This window comes from Schistocerca cancellata, chromosome 6, assembly GCF_023864275.1.
Source record: "Schistocerca cancellata isolate TAMUIC-IGC-003103 chromosome 6, iqSchCanc2.1, whole genome shotgun sequence".
Classification (NCBI taxonomy): domain Eukaryota; kingdom Metazoa; phylum Arthropoda; class Insecta; order Orthoptera; family Acrididae; genus Schistocerca; species Schistocerca cancellata.
Genome location: NC_064631.1, coordinates 653502697 through 653528936, shown reverse-complemented (window position 1 = coordinate 653528936; position 26240 = coordinate 653502697).

Below are 26240 nucleotides of genomic sequence, written 5' to 3'. Positions count from 1 at the left end.
TAGCTTCAATATTTCTCGCAAACGATCATTTTTCACACCATTACTTACGTCAATCCGTGGAGGGAATTTGATTATCTCTTCCACAAGTCCCGGTTTGTCTAAAAACACACTCTTATTCCTAATTATTACTTCATACAGGCCTCGTCTTTGTTCGTGTGTTACGTTTTACACACCGCCTACAATACTTTCCAATTCACTTTCTACACTACTTTCAATGCCAAGATTCCTCACGTTACAGTAGTTCAAATTCATACCTACGTCAATGGCATCCAGCCTGTTAACAATGTGTATAGGCTGGTATTGCCTATGCACACCATCTCCTGCCTCGTCAAAACTAACTACTATTGTTTTATCTTGTGACGTACATGTCAAAGTCTTGCTTTCGCAATTAATCACTGCACGGTACTTTAATAGCCAATCTAACCCGATAATTACTTCGGTAGTTAAGTCTGGCACGACGACAAATTCTTGTTCAAATCGTGCCCCACATATCTCGAAGTGGACAAAAATCTGTTTTGTGACCGGTTTACTGGCCTTCCCAGTAGCACCGATAATTTTCACTCCTGTTACTGGCATAACTTCGATGCCAGGTCTGTCTTTCCGTAAATAAAATATTTTCCCAGATACAGCACTCAATTCTGCACCGGTGTCAATCAATATGTTTCGTTGTAGGCTGTGCATATGAACAGACACTACTATCTGTCTACACTTATCCTCGACTATTTCTTTATTTTCCCACAATAAATCCTCGACTATATCCAGGTCATTCCAGAAAAAAACCATCCGGCTTTGATCCTAAATTCAGCATATCTGGCGGCTTTTTCAGCCTTTGTTCACATACAGTTTTAATTTCAACACGTTTGTCCTGAGGCTTAGTCTGTAGCTTCGCCTCCAAAACCGAAACCTATTCCTGTAACTCGTCAACTAGTGAGTGTTGCTTTGCTATCAATTCATTAATTGTCACCTTCGTTGATTCCTCTTTGGTCAGACTGATCTCATCTGCCAATCTACCTGGAGGAATGTGCCCGGTAGTATCTGCAATTACTTCCTCTAGATCTGCACAACCCACACTGCTATCGTCTGACCGTATAATGTGAGCTCTAACCTCATACATGCTGTAATCTATGTGCTTTTCTACCAATCGTGTCCGGCTATCACTAAAATTTTCGTAATCTTTCTCCTTAATACTCTCGCAATGTTTAAACTGGAGGTTTGCGTCGGATGGGTCGGCTACTTCTACCACTATAACTTTCGGTAAAGTCTGCCGGTTAGGGCCAGACCTTTCCGTTACTACTTCAACATCCAACTCCTGCGGGTCGAAACACGACGAATCTTGCTCGTGCTCCCCATTAACATCAACTATCTCTAGTAAAGTCTGCCGGTTAGGGCCAGAACTTTCTATCACTTCACAAATACTATCTTCCTGTCGGACAAAACGCGGCAAATCCTGCCCGCCCTCACCATAAACACTTCTCCCGTACAGGCCCCTATAATCTCTTAGTTCGTCGTATAAGCGACCGAACTGCCTTAACCAGACCTCATCCCTCTCTGCATCCCCTCGCTTAATGACGAACGTTTTATCCGACATCTGATCTTCCCTCAACACTTGCGAATCATTCTTAAACTCAATCTCCATTTCCGCCGTGGGTGTTACAGCTGCCACTTTATAATCGTTTTCCAGAACACTACTTAAATTGTTCTCACTGACAGCGAATGTATTTTCTACTGCCGTGTCTACAGCTTATCTACTACTTGTGGGCGCACTCCTTTCTCGTAACACTGGCACCCTCTCCCCCACCGTTGAATATTCCATACGGAATTTTTGTAACGACGACACCTGGGTTTTCTCCTGTTATTGGGCCTCCAAAATTTCTCCACGCCCGGTCGGCCCCTCACCGGCGCGGCTAATGGTTTCCCTGTCTCGTCCCAGCAGATACACTCCCCGGATGCTGCCGAGGCGGCTGATCACACCCTCTGGCGTTATTACCATCTGCGAAGCCCGTATCACGCTAGTATGATACTGGTTTCCGTCATTCCTGTTATTATTTGCATTGTACCGATTGTCATTACGGCCCGAACCACTATTGTTATTGCTGCCAAGTTTGCGGTATGCATTATTAGCATAGTTATCATTGTTGTGGTTGCTGTGGTACCCGTTGTTGTTACCACGGCCTCTACCACTATCGCGATTATTGCGCCAATTGTCCTCGTCCTCCACTCTTTCCAGGAAATCGTTGATTGTCCTGTAACTGCTTCCTATGTAGCGTTTTGTATCATCTGGAAGCTTCTTGTAGAGTTCCCAGACTATTTCGGATTCCGTGCGGCGATCACGCAAATATTCCAACTTGCAGATGCAGCCCTCACAAAACTCCCTCATCGAGCCGCGCGAATTCGCATCGAAAGGCCTCGATACGACAAATTCGCGCCAGACACTTTGCTGTTTTTGCTCTGACCAGTATTCAGCCAGAAACAAATTTTTAAACTCGTCAAAAGTCAGGTTCGTAATGGTGAGATTTAAGCCCCAACGCTTGGCATCACCAGCCAACACATCAATAACCGCATTAATTTTTCTCTCATTAGTCCATGATCTGGGTAAAACTCTTTCACAATTTTTAATGAAATGCGTCGTGTGTATACCGCCTTTTTTCAAGGGATCGAACCGCTCCACTTTCGTCAACAATTTCGAACTATGTGCACAGATTGGCTCATAGCTCTTTTTTCGTCAAGTTTCTTTTCTAATTCCGACACGCTCTTAATTACTTGGCAAGTGGTTGGCGCAAGCGTTTCCACTTCCCTCTTTTTCTCTTCGCAGGTATTAGCCTGCTTCCTTACTTTGGTATCGACTTCGATTACTAAAGCCTTTAAAGTTTCCACCTTCTGTTGATCCTGTTTTTTCACTAATTGAATTTGTTCCGTAACCTTATTCTCGATGATCGGAGCAACTGCTTCTCCGACTCTTTTCTCGATTCTGATAATTTCGGAATAAAAACGAGTATTTATGCTCGCAATTTCCGCCTGAACGCCTATCATTTCCTGTTTAACATTACCGATTTCGGTATTAATCACAACAATATCTTCTTTGATTTTATCTACTTTTGTGTTAACAACTCCAATATTGTTGTTAACAACATTAATAGCATTGTTCTGATTGTCTAGCATCCGTTCAATTTTTTCAGACTGAGCTTCTTGCTTGGCAGCCTGAGCTTCTTGCTTGGCAGCCTGAGCTTTAATTTCTGCCGATTGACTCTTGATTTCGTTAATCAGAACATTCAATAAATCAGTTAAATTCCCGGAAACTACCGGTTTTACTTCCGGAGCGGCTTCCTCTTTAATTGTCCTCCAGTATTCGTCATCAAGGGATTCAGATTTGATTTTCACTTCCGATTCCGAAACATTTTCTAAAGTTTGGAATTCCATTTCTGCTCTTTGTTGCGTTTCGGCGGTCGCGTCTTTCATGCTAGCCGCCTGCCCCTGAACATTGGGTACAGCGCTGCGCGTTTCCCACTGTTCGACCGATTGTTCCGTTTCCAAGTCTACCAAATTTTGGTAATTGTTGCTTTTATTCATTTTAATAATTTTCAATATAAATGCCAAATCTCAAATCTAATTAGGATTCCTCACACTAATATTCTCGCTGACGTATCGACCACTTTGTAACCAGTACTTTGTTACGAGATTTGCAAAATGCAAAATTCGTGTCCAGAACAACCTCAAATCCGAAGATTGTCCTGTCACCAGGTCGCCACGTGTAACCTCCCCCTCACTTATCGACCTTAATGACAATGAAAAATTAAACCGCGTGTACCTAATGGAAATTTAGGAAAAGCAATCGTCACCGAAGTTAATTTGTCGGTAAAGAGGGAGGAAAGGGTTACATCTAAATGAAAGGAAAAATTCAAATGAAACTGGATAAAATTAATTTTGAAAAGGGGTAAAGTTAATAAAGAATGTAAATGTGTGGCAGTTACGTTAACAATTAACTAGCGGTAATTAGATATTTGAGATTTGGGGAAAATTACGGTCGCCAGTCCTAAGGACAATTACTAAAGTAAAGGTTATTACACATATAATTAGCACTAGAAGCGTGGCAACTGAAGGTTGACACGTGTAGTGTGAAAACTGAAAGGTTGTCAGAAGTAATAAATTTCGCTACACTCTGACTTAATTTAGCAAAAGAATTAATAAAACCGGAAAATCGAAAGTTAATTTAGTGATTGAAGTTAACAGTGAGCTTTCTTTCTGAAGCACATCAAAATTCATTAAAATACGGTTAGTCTTGGACTACCTCAACAATCATTTCAAAAGCTACTTGAATCTACGCAATTTAGAAATAAGAGATTTAACTTTGAACTTGAATTAAATGATTCTGAACAATTAACAATAGTAAAATTTAGTACATACCAAGTTGAGCTGCAGTCACAGGTAAGCTAAAATACGGTAACAAAACTCGCACTCTAAATATTGTAGCCAGCTATGTATACCTTAACTGAACTTTGAAATTAAAGCAGTGAAATCGAATGATGTTGGCGTTTGAATTTCAACGACAATCAGGTTCATTCCGGAAAAGGAAGGGACCCTGCTTTGTAATGCAATTGGGACAATGAGCAACAAAGGTTCATGCTACGTTGCTGTAATTTAGTTATGAGAATGGAACAGTTTGAAAAGCTGAGGTCTGCCATACAGTTCTAAAACAATACGTGCTTCCAGTCTTCCTTGTTGGTTGAGTGAAGGTTTGAAGCCGTCGATCGAGGAGGTGGCGACAGTCACTCATTGTCGGCCGTCACTGTTGCAGAAGCTGGATGTTGGCGCGCCTTCTTCTCGACACGGTCACCAGGCGAAACGGGCTCTTGATGTGCGCCAGCTAATGCTTCCCGTCCGCGACACCGTGTCAGAAACTATCATAGCAAGTCGAGCGCAATTACATGCTGCCCAACCCCGAAAGCGCGGCAACTCGCAGGAGCGTCACACAACACACCTGCTCAACCGCACTACTCCAGCCAGACTCCCCTCTGTCCGCTCTCCACGCGATAGAGTGAACACTACCAAAGATCCTAAACGCTTTGGTTCTCCACACGACCTATCGATGTATTCGTTCGATAGCATAGTTTTTCCTAGGGCAGAGCCAGCGTATAAATACAAATAATATTCACAAAACAAACCAATTATACATCGACATAAATGCATATACGTATATATAAATAGTAAAACAATTACAATATACAAAGACACAGAAATGTTATATCTTCAGGTAACAAAATAAGGAAAAAAAATTGCAGTGCAATAGATGGAAGTAGGAGGATATGCATTTCCGGTGTTACAATACGAAAGATGAGTTAATTGCACAGTTTGAAGATAGGTCCTTTGTCTGAATCTTCAAAAGCTGCGGCATGGTTTCGAATAGAACAGTGATCCAAAAATTGTAGAATCAATTTAGTTATTTCTGTCTACGATCGTAAAATTGTTAGATCTTCTGTAAACTGAAGCAGCAAATCAGTACCGACGCAATGACTATTAACTTCAAAAGGTAGATCCCTGCAGCTGGTCTCTCACACCAAACTACGCGAAAGTGAATATTAACCTGAGTCTAGCCCTTGCCTTATCAACTAAAACCAAAAGTGAAATCGACTAAATCAGTATCCAGTTACAAGAATTATATCATCATAAAAACTTTTTAAGTAAAGAAGCTTTCGAATTTTATTTCAGTTTTTGTCTCTAGAGATTTCTAATAGGATCGGGAATAATGCTGAGAAAATCGAAGTGAGACATAACAAAAGGTTGGTTAAACTGATCAAACCACGGAGTATAAATGTTGTAAAAACTAAGGATGGCATTGGTCAACATCGATTCAGTAACATGGTTGCTAACATAAAAGGTATTCTACTGAGCGATGATGAAAATTTATTACTGAATAGAGGTCTACAACATAATTTCAAGCTGAACTTGCGAATGCAATCAAGGAATGCGACATTAGCATTCTTGGATGTAAAAAATTTCCAGAATAATGTCCCGACAACAGAAATTATTGAAATTCTTACACGGAATTTGCTAAATCATAACAGGATCGGTACTGGAGATTGTAAAGAATTGTACACAATGTATGGAATTGAATCATTAGATCTGGTGTTAGCATACTTTTTTTACTTTCAATGACAAAATATATTACCAAAAAGATGGGCTTGCGATGGGTACTACTTCATCAGATATTTTTGTGAACGATTTAGAATGCAGATGTTTCGCTGTTTTGCTGATATGGGGGGGGGGGGGGGGGACGTCAGTAAGGTTAAAGCATTTGCCCAAACAATAGGTAGGATGCACCCACAAATATACGAGTACTATATAAGTACAAAAAGAGAACTTCATTTCCTACCTTGAATTTCCTATTAAGAAAGTTGACAACAAACGTAAGTTTTAGATTTTCCATATCATCACTGCCAGTTCAAGTCACATTACACGGTATAAAAAAGCCTTCTTCTCCTCAATGATTCATCGGTTCTTTCGTCTACCTTTCGCTGAAAGCGGAATACGGTACAAAATTAGTTTCTGTGAGTGATGTCATATGCTCTTACATTCGGATAGATGCGAATAATAAACAGCAGCAAACGCTTCTAGAAAATAGAAGCAATGGAGACAGAATGAAAACCATTCAACTGAAATTTCACGGCAAAATTTCCCAGAAAACAGAGAAATATTTAAGTCAATAAAATTTTAGGTGTCGTTAGATGTCCTAAAATGGCGAGTAAAACAAAAACTGAAAAGAGCGTATGACGAATGTAATGGCTCTAGAGCATGCGGGATTGATTGTAATAACTACGATAAATATTATATCGGTCAAACCTGCCGCTCTTTTTACTTAAGATTTAAGGAGCACTGACAGCTGCGTAACAAGTCTGCTTTGGGATTGCATTTATCGGAAACTCGTAATAATGTAGGTGGAATTGAGAATAATATGCGTATTCTGCACAGAGTGCTCTTGAATCCTTAGATGAACCTAACATTTATAAAACGAAAACACACTGAAGTTCCAAAGAAACCGGTATAGGCATGCGTATTCAAATATAGGGACATGTAAACAGCCAGGATAAGGCGCTGCTGTCTGCAAAGCCTATCTAAGGCAATAAGTGTCTGGCGTAATTATCAGGATTTAAGTGAGTTGGGACGTGGTGTTACAGTCGGCGCACGACCGATGGGACACAGATCGCCGAGGTAGCGATGAACAGCAGATTTTCTCGTACGACCATTCCAAGAGTGTGCCGTGAATATCAGGAATCCGATAAAACATCAAATCTGCGACATCGCTGCGGCCGAAAAAATATCCTGCAAGAATGGGACCTACGACGACTGAAGAGAATCGTTCAACGTGACGGAAGTGCAAAGCTTCTGCAAATCGCTGCAGATTTCAACGCTGAGCCATTAACAAGTGTCAGCATGCGAACCATTCAACGAAACATTATCGAGATGAGCTTTCGTAGACAAAGGCCCACTCGCGTACCCTTGATGACTGCATGACACAAAGCTTTACGCCTCAAGTGCGCCCGCAAACACCGACATTGCACTGTTGATGACTGAAAACATGTAACCTGGTCGGAGGAGTTCCGTTTCTACTTGTATCGAGCGGTCGGACGTGTATGGGTATGGAGACAATCTCAGTAACCCATGGATCCAGCATGTCAGCAGGGGAACTGTACAAGCTAGTGAGGCTTCTGTAATGGTGTGGTAAGTGTGCAGTTGGAGTGATATGGGACCCCTGATACGTCTAGCTACGACCATGACAGGTGCCACGTACGTAAACATCCTGTCTGATCACCTGCCTCCATTCATGTCCATTGTGCATTCCGGCGGACTTGGGCAATTCCAACAGGACAATGCGACACCCTAAACGTCCAGAATTGCTACAGAGTGGCTCCAGGAACGCTCTCCTGAGTTTAAACACTTCCGCTGGCCACGAAAGTCTTCAGACATGAACATTATTGAGCATAACTCGGATGTCTTGCAACGTGCTGTTCGGACGAGGTAGCCACCCTGTCGTTCTCTTACGGATTTATGGACAGCCCTGCAGGATTCATGGTGTCAATTCCCTCCAGTACTACTTCAGACATTAGTCGAGTCCGTGCCACGTCGCGCTGCAGAACTTTTGCGTGCTCCATGAAACCTGCATGCTAGCAGGGGCTGTACAAGCTAGTGGGGCCTCTGTAATGGTGTGGTAGGTGTGCAGTTAAGAGTGATACGGGATCCCTGATACCTCTAGCTACGTCCATGACAGATGACACGTACGTAAGCATCCTGTCTACACGACAGTTGGCAGGTGTACCAGTTTCTTTCGCTCTTCAGTGTTTATACCTTGCCTTTGTCCTTATCTAGTATAGAGTGCTTTTCATATCTGCTACGTTTTCTTACGTTGAGCGTATTCCTCTCATTTTTTTTCTTCCTTCTCTGTCTGTACCTGAGGAGCTTCTTGACTGAGAAGTAGCGGCTCCGTGAGAGCGACGTGCTGAACAGATGCCCCACCATATCCGCATCCAGTGACGCCTATGGCTTAGGATGACACGGCGGCCGGTCGGTGCCCTTGGGCCTTTGTGGCCTGTTTGGGAGGAGATTAGTTTAGTTTTAGTTTAGCTTCACTTTTTATATATTGCATTAAATAGATAACCTTATTAATAGAATGGTAGGGCGCATTTTCATTCTTTTCTTGGAATGGCATGTCGCAGGGTACGAGTAGGCCTCTGGCGTTGAAGTTCCTCTGACAACTTCTCGCCTAGGCGGCACTGTGCCGACCAAGACAGCAGAGGGCCCTGATTACTTACTGAAGTCTGTTGTTCCATCTCTTTGGGTTTTTTCCCCCTTCATTTTATCATTTTTAAATTATTCTATTACCTCCATAAACTTGTTCTTATGAATGTCACATTTTTATCTAAAATGCACAAGAAGATCGTATCAGAATTATCACCAATTGACTGTTTCCTTTATACAGTCTAACTTTAATCGTGTTTTTAATTTGTTGCATCTTGTTACTATAATGACTTACACACTTGGGAAGCCCAATAAAGAATTTACCTATCGAATTCTTATTTCTGTTCCAAACCGAGCAATAACTGAGGAATATGCATAGACCCGCAGTAGCGACATGTAACGAGGTTACGACACAAACATTATGTGTTTATTGTACAGCAGATTGTTACGAACAGTAGCGCTGTTAACCAGATGACTCCCCAGACACTGTGGCCTAATAGATATCATATTTTAAATATGTGCGACGATATTAAGCTGATAGCTGATTTTGTGTTTAGCTTTTGACGATGCCGCCATGGTTCCATTATATTAGTACACGTTTTTAAAACAGTCATGTCTCGTTATACTTAAAGCGCATCTTTTAAACATGTACACTAATAATTTTCATTATGGCCTATTTTATGGTTTTAATATGTAGACAATCGGTGTTTTGCTGCAGACCTGAATGTAGTCATTGCTGACCGAAACAGTCTAAGAACGTAACAATTTTGTGGTCACAGACGGAAGTAAAGTATTTTATACTGAATCTTGTGAATTTGCGTTATTGCGAGTCTGATCCAAAAAATGGTCCTGTAACAGCGGGAACATTGAACAGCTATAATGGGGTTTGGTTTCATATTTCATACTTCTCGTCAACACAGATCACGAACGAAACATATTTTCAATATTTTAAACTATTTTTGCTGCGCTGAAGAGGTAACAGAGATTTACATACCTTACAGACTGTCGACATAAGGGCGGACGCAGCGAGTTCCGCAGACTTGTGTCGCTCGGGTTGCTACATAATCGTAACTTGTTTAGTTCCACTGGTTATTTTACTGCCTAGGTAGCAGAATTCCTTAACTTCAAGTACTTCGTTACCATCAACCCTAATGTTAAGTTTCTCGCTGTTCTCATTTCAACTAGAACTCATTACCTTCGTCTTTCTTCGATTCACTCTCAATCCGTACTCTGTACTCATTAGATTGCTCATTCCGTTCAGCAGATCATGTTATTCTTCCTTACCTTGACTCAAGATAGCGATGTCATCAGTGAGTTGTATCATTGATATCCTTTCACCTTGTATCTTACTACTATTTCTGAAACTTTCTTTTATTTCCATCATTGTTTCCTCGATATACAAATTGAACAGTAGGAGCGAAAGGCTACATCCTTTTCTTACACACTTTCTAATACCAGCACTTCGTTCTTGGTCGTCCACTCCTATTGTTCCCTCTTGGATGATGTACATATTGCATATGACCCGACTCTACCTATAGCTTACGCTTACTTTTTTCAGAATTTTGACATCTAGCACCAATTTCCATTTTCGAAGGCTTTTTCCAGGTCAACAAACCCTTAATTTTTCTTTAGTCTTGCTTCCATTATAAACCGCAACGTCTCGTGCCTTTACCAAGCCAAACTGATCATCTAGTGCAACCTATATTTTCTTTTCCATTATTCTGTATATTATTCTTGTACGCAACTTGGATGCATGCGCTGTTAAGCTGAATGTGCGATAATTCTCGCACTTGTCAGCTCTTGTCGACTTCTGATGATGCTTTTCCGAAAGTCAGATGGTATGTAGCTCGACTAATGCATTCTACACACCAACGTGAATAGTCGTTTTGTTGCCACTTTCTCCAATTATTTTAGGAATTCTGATTGAATGTTATCTGTTCCTCCGCCTTATTTGACGTAAGTCCTCCAAAGCTCTTTCAGATTCTAATACTGGGTACCCTATCTCTTCTAAATCGACTCCTGTTTCTTCTAGTATCACATTAGACATACCTTCCCCCTCATAGAGACTTTCAATGTAGTTTTTCCTCCTATCCACTCTCTCCTTTGCCTTTAACAATGGAATTCCCGTTCCACTCTTAATTTACTCACATTTGCTTTTAATGTCAGCGAAGGTTGCTTTGACTTTTTCTGTATCCTGAGTCTGTCCTTCCGACAATAATTTCTTTTTCGACGTCTTAACATTTTTTCTGCAGCCATTTCGTCTTAGTTTCCCTGCACTTCCTATTTATTTCATTCCTCAGCGACTTGTATTTCTGTATTCTTGAGTTTCCCGTAACATTTTTTAACTGTGATGGCCCGTTTTTTGAGATGTCCATTCCTCTTCAACTGTCCTGCCTATTGAGCTATTCCTTATTGGTGTGTGTGTAGCCTTAGAGAAGTTCAACCATATCTCGTCATTCTTTAGTACTTCCATATCCCACTTCTTTACGTATTGATTCTTCCTGACTAATGTGTAGGTGGCATCTAAGCTTGTAGTAGTGGGGTGGGTGCGGGCTTAGTGTCTATCTTGACTACGATGACGCACTTACTATTCTTTTTATTGTATGAAGCTATTGTTTATTCAAAATACACAGCAATGGAAGGTGTGTTAATGGGAAACTAACTAGATGAATGAGAATTGAAGGAATGAAGGAGAATAGACGATATTCAGTGAAACTTTAAGAGCATATAGCATCTACGCAACAGTAAACCTTCGTAACAGAGGGACAGTGTAGTAAGACGGACGTGTGGGAGAAGCGTGGGGCAACTGTTAACATTAAATGCTAATAATCTTGTTGGAAAAGGATGTAAGGTAGGACTGGACTGTGATTATTGAACGTTATGTGTACATGGCCAATTTTACATGAAGATTCGAATGGACAACTGCAGTAGAGAGGTACAGATAATTTGTGAGGACAGAGCACGAAGCTTTAAGTGAAGTGATTCTACTAATAAATGTGCGTGTCTTCAAGCACATAAATTCAAGTGAGCCTGTACTCTTTGTTACTATAGTCTGGTATTTTTTGTTTTACATCACATCAGGTCCCATCCGGCGTTTTGTTCCTGATTATTTAAGGCTTTTGCTCTGCATTGAACACATTGCAAGAACAAGACTTTGGTTCATAAATTGTAGCTCAGCGAGGGCCGCCATTTGTAGCAGCTTTTGATGTACATTTACTGCGGGAGAAGAAAAGAGATCATGCAGATTCCAGCAGCGCACCAAGCACTGATGTCAGCGAGATAGGAAATTAATAAAATTTATTGCTGGTTGCCAAAGCAAAATAATTACGAAAACACTGCGGGTAAAGAGCAAACTGTCGTAGTCTGAACACAGGCACTGCTGTTAGCTTTTATGGCGAGAGTTAGCATTTAAATTATGAGAAACTCAAAATTAAATTCGTCCTGTAGGCAATATTTTATTACGGCGAATTAGAGAGTTTATTACAGAGGAAGATGCTGCCGCTCTAATTAGCTTGGATGTATAGTCTTTATACATGGGAATAAAAACTTTCCCTCGGGCAAAGCTTGGTTTAACAAGTATAATTAAATTCACTCATTTTCTAGAGGAGAATTTTGAAGTTAGATTTGTCTACAATAAATAAATATTGCTAATCAGAATTTTTGAAAGTGTGAGTTGGAGCAGTGATATGTAACAGTAAATATTAAACATTTGTTGCTTATCTTTGATACACTGAGCGTCTTCTACCAATTAGAAAGGAATTAAGTTGTTACCAAAATCGTTTACGTAACGTTGACACAAGCACAGTAGTCTTAACTTTCAGTTTATATGTACATTTATTGCCTAAGTTACCATATGCCTTAATTTTACATACAATTCTTCAATATTATTGCGGTGTATATGTATCTATGAGTGAATACGTATAGTCTACGCAGTTTAAAGAGAACTTACTGAAGATTCTTATTATTTATGTATACGAGCTTACTGTCGATTCAGTGGTAGTGACTGTGAAGCTTATAGGGGAAAGATTGTACCAAAGTTATAGCAGTGATAGAAGTGAAAAAAAATTTAAATATCCACGAAATAGCAGAAAAATTTAGCAGTTATAGCAGAGGGATATAAAATTATTTACGTTTCATTAAGAAATATCGTTTTCAGATCTTCTCATTCGTAAGTAAAATATTCATCACTAATGTGGTCCCTAGGATACCTTTAAGTATTCCTAATTTTCTCAAATCTTAGATGGTATTTATGTAATTATTACTACTGCCGCTTGCTGAATGATTAGCGTGTCGCCCTCTCGTGCCTACATTTGTGGATTAAAATATCGGCTGCAGTTCTTCCATCCAGCCAAAGCTGACTACCGCATCGATACACAACCTTCACTTATCCCATCACCTGAACATTCTATCATTCCGCTCCCCTCCCGATGCCACATTTCACTCTAAAAATAAAAAATAATAATCTCAGCGACATGTTATGTTTCTTCCATTGACTATAGAAGCAACAATATTTTCCATCTTGGAGATCATTATTGTGATAGCACATCTTCTTACCCAACGTCGTCATCGTCTTACGCTAGTATTTTAACTATAGTGTAAAACAACCTGTCGGTATGCTTATTAAAAGTTCATAATTTTATTGTCATATCGTCATCCATAAATTTTGATGTTGTCACGCTATGTTCCTTTGATTTACTGATTTCGTTACACTGTCAGACGGCCTTCTCGAAGTGAACTTATACGAATAAGAGAAAAATAAAGTGCCTTCTGTCCTCGTTTCGGCAACCCACAGTCTCTCATTGGCGCATTATCCGTGCTTTCCCATCCTATTGGAAGAGCAAAGTCCGACGCAACACACATAAATATTGACAAAGTAATGAGCAGTTCCCGCTTATTGGAAACACGTCAGGTGACTAAGTGCAGCCATGTTTTCGTTCAAAGTTGTGGGCGTTGCAACATAGATTCTTGCATTGAAACAGACTGTAGGTAATGGTGTAATTACAGTCCGGGTACACTTTCAGTTATTTATTTCACAAGAACTAAACATTGTACAGATGTCATTCATATTGCATTTTGAAGAAAAACTCTGAATTTTTTATTTTATTTTATTATTATTATTATTATTATTTTTTTTTTTTGCAAACATTCGTTACGCGAACCATGAGTGACCCGGAAAACATCAATACAGCAATCAAATTCTTGCCATACCCATCCCAGCATGGCATCGTCGACAGTGGCAGTCGCTTTCCGTATTCTCTCCCGGAGATCTGCTACATCACGTGGTAGAGACGGTACATACACCAGATCTTTAATGTCTCCCCAGAGAAAAAAGTCACATGCAGTGAGGCAGTGAGATATGGCGATCGGGGAGGCCATTTCATGAAACAGCTCGCTCCGCAGCTGAATTCCCCCTGCTTGGGACTAGTGCTATCGGCAAATTACCAAACTTTCAGGGTTTCTCTTCAAAATGACATATGTATGATATCTGTACAATGTTTGGTTCTTGTGCAATAAATAATTGAAAGTGTTACCGGATTTTATGTACACCCTGTATACTCACGGGCACTTGTTAAGTGGTTTCTGATCAGGTCATTCAGTTTGCTAACGATATGCCGGAGAAACTAATGATCTCAACGAAGGAGAGGATGACGAGAATTGATAGATGAATGTTAAATATGTTCAGCGTTCACTGAACATAAATTCTGTCAAAGTGATAAAGCGTCGGAAGTATTATCGAAGAACAGTCCCGACAAAAGCATATCCTTGTGACAGTGTGAATAGGGGAGAAAAGCAATAATTCTATGTGTATTTACATTAGGGAATGCAATCAATTGAAGAAGAAGCAGAGTGACCACAATAAGTAATTCAGTGACGATTTCCTTAAAAGGATAGAAACTTCTTTCATACCATGAATGACGTACTCTACATCTGCAAAAGCGTTACAGCCTTTGTCATACAGATTGGAACTAAAACATTAGAACCGGAACTGTCGTTAAGAAAGTCCTCTGTATAAGTTTTATTTTTAAAACATTTCGGGGTAAGCAAGAGATCACTGTCAAACGACAATATATACTTTCGACGAGCACTTACTCTATTTGTGTTCAGAGTGACGCGAATCTGCTGTGTTAAAGACAAAATGTTCAGCATTCATATTTATCACAATGAACATAAATGCTGTCAAAGGGATAATGCTTCAGAAGGATTATCGAACAACAGTCCCGATTTAAGTACAACCCCGTCATGCTATCAAGATCTGAACCCTGTGACATGCAGTAAACTGACCGCTCCCCATAAGGTCATGTGGATTATTAAGGATTGTTAAAAGAGGCGCGTGTGACAGATATTATTGAACATCTGAACTTGAACAGGGTTGAACCAATTACCCATGAATTACGCTTACCGTAGCACTAATAGAAATAATGAGAGACGGTTTCATCAAATTACGCCCTGAAACAAAATTTCACAACGAAGTCTTGTTTATTGTCAAATCGCATAGACTTTTCTCCAAACATTGAATAGATAACAGAAGTAAATTCTAAGTGCATGTTGGCTTAAATAGATTATTGAACATACATGATAATGCCTTGGCACCGGCGTGTGGCATTAGAAAGGAAATACTAATGAACTTTTGCTGTTTTGTATGTCCGTGTAAACCACCACTGATTGCTGAATTCGTAACAGATTAAAGGAAAATGTGAACACCAGTAACTTTGGTTGGCGCATGTTAAGTTCAACTAGCTGAGTCCACGACTTAATTCAGGACAGCCACACTCCAACTCGAAGCAAACAACCTTGTGTCTGTTTCATCACGTCGTGCAGAAATACTGCCCACCCTTACCATCGGTTTAAAACACTAATGCAGTGGTAGCTGAAGTCACTAGTTGGGCTCCAGCATCTGTGATCAGCTTTGTGACAGTCAAGACGACCATCAAACAAAGCGTCACCCGCTGGTAGTGCAGATGAAAACCGAGTGTTCCCTATCTGGGGATCTTATAGTAAGTGTTCGTTTCCTATCTTTTTTTCTATTTCTGCCAGCACCGTGTTTCCATTATCCAAAGCTGTGGAACTTCCGAGTTCCATACAACGAGAAACTAGTCAAAATACTTATCTGCCTCCCTCGTCTTAACGAATCTGCTGTCAGTAACCAGTACTACACATGTTACTCTTAGAGAATGGTGCAGAAAGCAAAAAAATCTCTCACTCTGAGTGTGGTTCCACGTTTCGGTCAGTGATACCTGATGCACATAGGCACTCTCTAGTCTTCATACCCACCACAAACTTAATTTTGGTGAGCCAATCTCCGATACCGTTAAGAAACTTACACTACAATTATTGCCTACCTCTGAGTCCACCAGAACCCTCTCTCTCCTGTTTTCCCATCTCTCTTTTAGGAAACGCTATTTTCACTGCATCTCAAAATGCCAGTTAACAACCTACCTAGCTCGGCCTGTTGCGTCCTGTTGTAGCCAATGTCGCGACATTGTGGCCGAAAGAACGATTTTATGACTCTTTTGCTTTTCTGACTATGCGGTCCTCACAGTCTAACAGTCAGCTAGCGGAATCAGATCACAGAAAAATTACACACGCCTTTCACCACGATTCAGAAATGAAATGAAGAATATTTGTTAAGATTACTATCATTGGCGTTTGTTTCAGTTACCTGCAATTTTTGCATGTTTCGCCAGTAATTTGAACTGATTTGGTAGTCTAATTTGAATAGTGGGTTTGGAAAAACTGTCCCATAACTCCTTCTTTGCATTTGAAATTATTGCCAATGTATCCGTACAGCGACTTGTCTAGAGTACAACTACTTCAAAGAAATTTTACTTTTGTTTTGGTTTCTATTTCCTTTGTTTTTGTGGACATTGGACTGATGTCCTTTGTGGCACAGATTACGGAACTAAGGTGGATTGGATATCCTGTAGACAAGGCCACAATTTCGCATTCATACCTAAATATTAATTTTTTCTTCATTTATTTATTTTTCATCCTGATCTGAGTAGGACCCTCAGACGTTCCTTACATCAGACGAAAGTTCCACATAGACAGTACCTTTATCACATCATTGGTACCTACAACATAACATTTTTTAATATGACAGTATTGAAACGTGTGGATGTCCACCTTATTGCGTGGACGAGGGACTTCAACTGATGACATATATGAGAAAAAAGACCACCACAGCTGTATCTTGAGAATGTCTTTATTCTATCACACCACTAGTTCCGGCGGTGCATTACCACCATCCTCAGGACCCACCATTGCCATTAGAGTATTAGATCTCCTTGGAGCATTTTCTGTGGGATCCTTGTTACTAGCTCACCTGACATAGCCTTCATCGACACCGTGTTGTCTTCAGTGCCATCAGATTGCATTGCATCGGAGATAACACGCGGCAGAGCGTAGACTCCTGATGAAAGCTAGTCCACCAGTGCTGGTAACAAGGATGCCACTGAAGATGTGTCAAGGAAATATAATACTCTTTTGGCAGCGGTGGGTCCTAAGGATGGCGGTAATGTGCCACCAAAACTAGTTGTGTGACAGAATAAAGACATTCTCAAGATACAGCTTTGATGGTACTTCCTCTCATATAAGTATTAAAATGATCTGAGCGTCAATAGTAGTGGTGCCCAAGCTGGGGGTAATTACCCACTGAGGGGTAAAATGAAATTTTCTGAGGAGTAAAAACTAAACGACTCAGTTCTGTTTGAGTCACTAAACTAAATCATTTTCGAAAGTTCATTATTATTATTAATATTTTATAAGACTCTGTTACTGATATGTAAGTTATCGGTAGTTACTTTTTCTCAATTAGTATCATTAATGCAGTCGAGGTTACAGATTTCTCCAATAGTCCACCCACTACATATATATGTTGTGCTATGTCTCGTGCATCGCTGATGATAAAAATGAGACATACACGTAACAAATGCGAACTAACTCAGGAAAATGTCTTCTCCAAGTTGTAGATAGTACATGCAGTAGTCCAAAAATTACTTCTTACTTGTTTCGAAACAGATAAATGAATTAACAGGACGACAAAAAATGGCTCTGAGCACTATGGGACTTAACATCTATGGTCATCAGTCCCATAGAACTTAGAACTACTTAAACCTAACTAACCTAAGGACATCACACAACACCCAGTCATCACGAGGCGGAGAAAATCCCTGACCCCGCCGGGAATCGAACCCGGGAACCCGGGCGTGGGCAGCGAGAACGCTACCGTAACAGGACGACATTGCAGTAGCTACATGAGAGCTACTACAGTGCTGTACACAGTTTTATTATTAATTTTGTGGTTGGACACAAAACAAAAGCCTGAAGTTGTAGAATTTCTGCGAGTTGGGAAGTAAGAATTGCAGCACTGAAGTAATTTACGAACAGTAAGTATAGTGCACACATCAGAACTTGTATGATTTTAATTGGGTTGCAGTGTGCAGGTCAAGCAAGTACCGCAGTGGAGAGGAGTAACACAGGTGAAGCACGCTTTGTAACAAGTGTCTACCCTCGCTGTGGATAGTTAGCTTTCTTTTCCGAGGAGTTGTGGCTAGCACCTGTGATGCACTACGAACTCCTTCGTCATTCACTCTAACACACACACACACACACACACACACACACACACACACACACACACACACACACACACGAACACACTAAATATCATTCATATTTCATCTTTTTAACACTAAAGGTCTTTCATGTCTTTCATTCTGTAGTTTAGTTAGGTCTTAAAGTTGGGAACTACGGGTCTGTAGTGACAATGTGACTACATAAATCTCACTATGACTGATAAAGTTAATACTGGCAGTACTTGTACAAACGCTGTAGCTGTCACTCATAATAGTCTCAATAATAACGACAATAACTACACCCTGATAGTGGAAAACATAAAATGAATTTTAAGGTGTACAAAATACGTGTTTTCTTATACAGCGAGGTTTGGGGAAACGAAATTTAGGTAGACATCACTGGTTAAAAGTACCAGGAATTAAGAAGGTCTAGACCTGCCGGAGTGGCCGAGCGGTTCTAGGCACTTTAGTCTGGAACCGCGCGACCGCTACGGTCGCAGGTTCGAATCCTGCCTCAGGCATGGATGTGTGTGATGTCCTTAGATTATTTACGTTTAAGTAGTTCTAAGTTCTAGAGGACTGATGACCTCAGATGTTCAGACCCATAGTGCTCAGAGCCATTTGAACCATTTAAGAAGGTCTAGGTGGAAAAAAGCATGTGCAGGGATGAGTGCGTACAATGGTAATCATTATTGTTGCTTTAGTACATATGTCATGAAATTTTTTCTTTATTTTATTTCGTCGCACTGTGCCGCAAATGGGCAGAAATGGTGAACGGTGGTATTTTCTTCAGCCAGTTGACAATCAGAAGTTAAATTAGACTATTAAAACAAGAAACAGATAGTGGGGATAATTACATTGGAATGAAAACTATTTAAAGGTGAATAATAAAATGGACGTTTTCATAGCTTTACGATAGACGACTTCTTGTACTGGCAATTAAAAAATTGTAGTAATAAAAGGTAAAATGCAACACAATAAGGGTACATACAAAACATTTAAAACATGATGCCGAAACGCTGATATTTAAAAAATGCTCTTTTCGACCACTAGAAATCAGAAGGACCTGCCAAGGGATAGGAAGTCAGTTGTTGAATGTTGGCTGGCTATGAGGGTAGGAATGTGTGGGGTTTAACGATAGATGACTGGTCCATAGCAGCGGTCGGGTAGGAGTGGCTGTTACAACAGAAGAGGGGTTGGAGTAGAGGGGGATATTGGTGACACTAACAGTTGTTTGGAAAAGCGTGGTGTGGAAAGGAAGGCAGAAGAGAAAAAGGGGGTAAGGATATGTTGGGAGGGGAGGGCGAGGAAGCCCTAATGAGGTGGATCGGATCGGATGGGGTGGACTTATACGTAGTAAGATGTTTAAATGTCGGGGCAGAGTTCATGATCTGGGAGGGGGAGATGGTTGAAGTCTCTTTCGGAGAGCATGTGGAGCGTGTGTAAGCGGAGGGTTGGTGGAAAGTGTTGGTAAAGGTGCGGCAGCATATGAGGATTGGATGGTAGAGGGAAAAAGGTAGGATAATTAGAATTGAGTTTGTGGGTGGTGTATATGGTTCGCAGGTGTTCATTGTGAGTGAGGAGAGGCGAGAATGTTATGAGTTAGTAAAGAATCCTTATGGGGGAAGGTAAACGGATGCAGAAAGGAAGGTGGAGTTCCAGTCTTCTGTAGAGAATTCATGTTAGAATTTTTTAACCTTGACTTACCAAACTCAGAGTTCGCTAATTTTCGCACCAGTCAGCGACTACATTCTTTGGAATTGGATTTATTACATTCTTCTTAAAGTCAGAGATTATTTGTCCTGTCTCATTTCACCAGATGGAATAGTTTTGTCTTGGCTGGCTCTCCAAAGGCTATCAGAAGTTCTGGCATAATATCGTCTGCTCCTGGGGCATTGTTTTGACTTAGATCTTTCAGAACACTACAACTTCTTCTCGCAGTATTATATCTCCCACCACATGTTCATCTATTTTATCTTCCCTTTCTATAATATTGCCTTCAAGTTTATTTTCCTTGTATCCACCCCGTATATACTCCTTCCACCTTTCAGCTTTCCCTTCTGTGCTTAAAGCTGGTTTACCATCTGAGTTCTTGATATTCATACAGCCTCTTTCATTTTCCTGAAGCCCAAATCTATGTTTCCCCTAGTTAAGTATGCTTGTAAATCCTTACATTTGTTCTGTAGCCAACCCTGCTTAGCCATTTTGTGCTTCCTGCCACTCTCATTTTAAAATGTTTGTATTCCCTTTCGCCTTCTTTCTTTCCCTACAATTTTATATTTTCGTCTTTCATCAATTATGTTCAGTATCTCTTTGTTATCCAAGGATCTGTACCAGGACTTACATTTTTACCTATTCGCTCCTCTGCTGTCTTCACTATTTCATACCTTAAAGTCACCTGTTCGTAATCTGCTGTATTAGTATTTACTCGTATTAGCCCCATAATCTCGTCCTTATGTATGTCAACCAATTTCTCTTTAACAGTTTTACGTCTAACTTTATTATGTTTTTAATTCATTACGTTTTATCACTGTAATAACTTATACACTTGGTAACTCCACTATACGCTGCACTTATTTTATGTAATTAATATACGTTGTATAGTAATCACATTTTACAATTCATGTGGGGGAAAACAGATCTGATATCTTAAATGGTTCAGGAAATATTTGAAGTCAACTGCTTAGTTGGATCACCATAGATATTAAGGGGATAGACGTCTTTGAACGCATGAAATAATCATGATATTGGTGTTCTTTTTTTCAAGTAAAATAGAAAATGCTAATTTTAATGATACATTTTTATTCTTTACACTTTTGTCTTTAAGAAATCATTGTGGTGTCCACATTGGACGCTCCCTGCAACCACTGCGCCAGGTAGAAGGACCCTTTGCCGCCGAAATATGGATCGTCGGCGGGAATTCCTGAAGCCACTCTATCGGACTGGTAACAAAAAAAGTTCGTGTAAGTCATTTTCAATATATTGTCTGTTAGTATACATAGGATAACGGAAAAAATATTTCTTCGCCCACAAAATTGAGACGAAAGTGGCCACCGAAAATGCGCTTCTAAAGACATCGCACTACACCTACGTACAGTGATAGAGAATTCTGGCATACTGGCACAATACTGGCGTCAAATTCAGATCACAGTAATATCTACTGTTCTCAAGTTATGTTTCCCATAGGGTTTGAAGATTACGGTTTCGATATAACGTTGTTTAAAGCTTCGGGTTACATTCCTTGTTCTTATGTATAGCTGTAGTGAGCGATCACTGGACCATACGGTATTCCTTTCATATACGAAAGGAGATCCTGCTTCATCTTCTTCGCAGTCCTGGCCGTCCTAAGTGCTTCTTTAGCAACTTGTGTCATACACTGCTCTGCTCACAAAATAGGTTTTTGTCCACTTTTGTACGGAAGTTGTAACAGGCTACTCCAATCACAAGTTCGAGCATGTTCGTAATTCCCATAACGCCTTTTAAGCCGTCGTTCAAATTACATTTCGTTTATTTATTCCCACTTCTTCGCAAATCGCCTTTTAACTCGATAACGGAGCTCCTGGCAAGCTTGGGATAAATGCTGCAACAGCGGTCCCAGAGAACACTTGAAAAAAAAAAAAAAAAAAAAAAAACTAGACCATTTGAAATTTTCTAAGAGGATTACTGCCTTAAGCTTGCAAGTTAGATAATCCGTTGGCTGAAAATATCCCATAGTCCCACTGCCAACGCACTGACATTTGATGGAATGCGAATAATAGTTACATAAAGAGAAACCGATAGCTACTACTTTTAGCAGTGGACTCAATTATTCAAAATTATTTAGAGCCTGCCACATAAGAGAAAAAATGATTCGCTTGATTTTACGTATATTCGTTATCAGTGGACAAAGTCGTGTGGAGTACTAAGGTGAACACATTTCGGAAAACCCAGACTGACACAGCATTCCCGTCTTCCTGCGAGTGCTGTTTCATTGTTACGCTGACGGAAAACGATGGCCAGTACCACGTAAGTTTTGTTTTCTGAACCCGGAGTGCTCCTTTATGGGAGCCTTCTTTTCTTTCATGAAACGTCATTATTTCCGAGCTCAGAAGATGGTGCAAAAATATAAACTATTCACAAAATCTTCGTTGTTACGCGCTCCATTGCATATTTGTTTGAGTGGCGGTCCATTACGTCTTCTGGACACGTTCTGCTATAACTTGAGTTCTCCAGCGACTTCGTCGAAGTTTTCGTCAGTCGCGAAGCGATTTTCTGTCACATAGTTCATATTACTTACAGTAATGCTGCCAACGTGACCTGACTACAATATGAAGGTGAGATTCCCATTGGCCACTTTCCTCTCTTCGAAAGTGTGACCGCCGCCAGCAATTCCCTAGCCGGTAGTGCTGTCCGCCATTGAAAACGAGACTTCGTGAACAGTTGTAGGTGTTCGTCCACGTATATACCGCTCTAGAAATGTCATGTCCAACTTGTTAGACGAAAATGTGATAGAAGAAATGCTTGTAGATCTAAAAGTTGGTCTTGATTGTAACAAAATAGACAATTCTCGTCAAACTAGAATTGCTTGTGATGTAGCTAACATTCTCAGTAAAAATACAGCCACTTTTGATAATGTTACGCATAACGATAGAAAATTCGTTAATTCCATGAACAATAAACTTAAAGAAGCAGATGGTCTAATAACTAAGTCTGACAAAGGTTGCTCTTTAGTTATTGCCTACCAGTCTGAATATATTTCCAAAACCTTAAATTTTTTTATCGAAAATAATATTTCGGATCTGCATGAGGATCCGACTCCAGAATTACAAAAAGAAATCAGGTCAGTTATCAAAACGCAAAATTTCTAATCAAACCTTTTCAGAAGAAAATGCTTATTAAAATGAACCCTCAGCCACCAAAACTAGGGTCTCAATTTAAAATCTACAACCCTAACCATCCGATACGGACGATATCTAATAGTATGAATAGCGCGTACCATGATTTGGCCAAATTACTACATGAAACTGTGAAAAAATCTTCTTTTAGAGAACAATTATTACATTCCCAATAATCACGCCTTAATCCATAAAAGATTTAGAATGCGTTTGAGACACAAAGTTGTTTTCATTAGACATCAAAAATCTTTATACTGATGTCGCTGTACAGGAAACGCTTAAAATCGAAGAAAATAATTTACGTCATTTCAAAAAAGATTTTCAAATGAACAAATCACTAAATTCATGAATCTCATCACAGTCGTACTCAAGTACAACTATTTTGGATTTAATGAACAATTGTACCAGCAATTCGACGGTCCCGCTATGGGAAATCCCTTAGCTGGTATTCTTGTCGATATTTTCATAAACTCCCTGGAAGAAAAGTTTTTCAACTGTTCTTCAGCTATAGCACTAGGCATTCTCTCCTACTTCAGATACATTGATGATATTTTAGTCATCTACAAGGGACCTGCTGATGGCATTGACCGTGTTTTTAATCTCTTCAGTAAAATTCATGAGAAAATATCTTTCACCACCGAAGTTGAAAACGATGCCCGCCAATTAAACTTTCTTGACTTGACGCTTTCAATAGAGGAAAATAAAATCTCATTCAATATTTTTCGTAAAGAAACATAAACTGATAAGATCGTACCTGCGTCTTCTATGCATCCACAATCTCATAAAAACGCTTCTTTCACTCTGCTATTCACCGAGCTGTTTCTGTTCCACATTCGAAAGAAAAATTCAATGATAAAATCAATTTACTCAAAACCATAGCAGTTAATAGTGAGTATGAACCTGGCATAGTAGATGACATCCTTAAAACGAAACCTGTTAGAAGAGTTACTACGCTTGGCACTTCTATCATTGAATGTATCCCAAAACAATATTTTTCTGTTCCTTTCTTGGGGCCCCATCTCCTATCAGATCCAACGCCTTCTTCGTAATAAATACAGCTGCAACGTTGCCTTTTCTACCAATAATAATTCATTATTTAAATTCTACTCGCTCTCTTTTAGAAAGTTCTGGCGTTATAAGAATTTCTGTGACACCTGCTTTTCTTACTACATAGGACAAACACGACGTGCCTATACAAACAGATATAAAGGAAACCTTACAAGAAAAAGTGGCATTACCACCCAAAATTCATCTTTTGCCAACCATCTTCTGATTACAGGATAATTTTTCATTTACTAACTGGTTTGTTGGCTGTATTTCACATTATATCGTTTTCTACAGGCCGTGTCATTCAGCCCTTTTTGTATTTTCTATAGTGACGTTTTTATACTTCAAACTGTACTCTGATGTAGACAAAATGTTACTTTATCTGTCGCTGTCAAACAAAATATTGCCTTATTACATAAGTACTGAATGATGTTCATTATAATATTCGTCTATCTACATTTGAATGTTAAGTAGCCAAGTTGTACTTGCGGCTACCAGATAGCACTCTCAGTGCAGTGTTCACCTGCCCGCAGTTGTAAACGCGGGAGCCTAAGTCTGAAGTACGACAAACGAGGTTTGTCCGGAAAATACGTATAAAAGTTGAATAATAACTTTATTTTACAATTATTCATGTATTACAATATGGTCTCCTTCAAAGTACTCGCCCAGAGACGCGATACACTTCTGCCAACGCCGTTTCCACTGTTGATAACATTGCTGAAAGTCTTCAGTTGTGATGTTGTTCAGTTTCCGTCTCGTTTCCGCTTTGATGGCTTCCACATCTCCCAAGTGCCACCCCCGAAGCACCATTTTGCATTTCGGGAACTTGAAGAAGTCACACGGGGCTAAATCGGGTGAATAAGGATGGTGGTCTGTCACGGTGATTGAGCTTCGGACCAAAACCTCGCGCACAACGAGAGATGTGTGAGCGGGAGCATTGTCGTGATGAAAGATCCACCAGCCCCCTTTTGCCAACTCCGGTCGAACTCGGGCCACACGAGCTCTGAGACGTGTCAGAACTTCAACGTAAAAATTTCCGTTCACTCTCTGGCCGGGAGGGACAAATTCCTTGAGAACAATGCCCCTAGAATCAAAGAAAACAATCAACATTGTCTTCACATTGGACCTTGATTTTCGCAACATTTTTGTTCTCGGTTCTCCTGCTAGTTTCCATTCATTGGTTTGAGATTTGAGCTCCACATCGAATTCGTAAAACCAGGACTCGTCTCCAGTGATGACTCCGTTGAGAAAGTCCCCTCTTTCCTCTGCTTCCAACCAAACCTCACAGCACTCAACCCTCTTTGCTTTCTGTTCTGGCGTCAAGAGCCTCGGTACGATTTTCGCACACAATTTCTTCATTTCAAGTTTTTGTGTCAGAATTTCGTGAACGACTGTTTTGGGGATTGACATCTCGTCAGCAATCATTCTGTCTGTCAATCTACGGTCTTTAAGAACGCAAGCCGTAATTCGTTCACCAATTGCATCGGAACTCGATGTCGACGGGCGTCCTGGGCGAGGTTCATCGTTCACTTCATCTCGGCCATCCCGGAACTTTTTTAACCACTTGTTCATGGTTGGTTCCTTCAGAGAATTGTCTCCGTAAACCTGTTTCAAACACTCAAAAATCTCACGGCCATTCTTGCCTAGCTTTCCAAGAAACGTGATGTTGACGCGCTGTTCCTCAATCAGAGAGAGCTCCATGCCGACGGCAGGTGAAAAAGTGTAACTGTCAACAAGCTGCCGCTCCCACCTTCACGCAGAGTGCTCAGACTCGAACTGAGGGTTGATGGGATTGATTACAGCAGTGGTCCCACCTGGCGGTGACTGCAACTTGTAACATAAAGACATTGTTCAACTTTTATACGTATTTTCCGGACAAACCTCGTATGCGCGTAGCCCGTAGTGGCTCGCCTTCCGCACAGTTTATTTTAAATTTTGACGAAACCTGTTTCGCTTTATATTTATTTTATACGTGACGTGTAAGTACTGCTTCTTTTTGTTCTGTTAATCAGTTTTC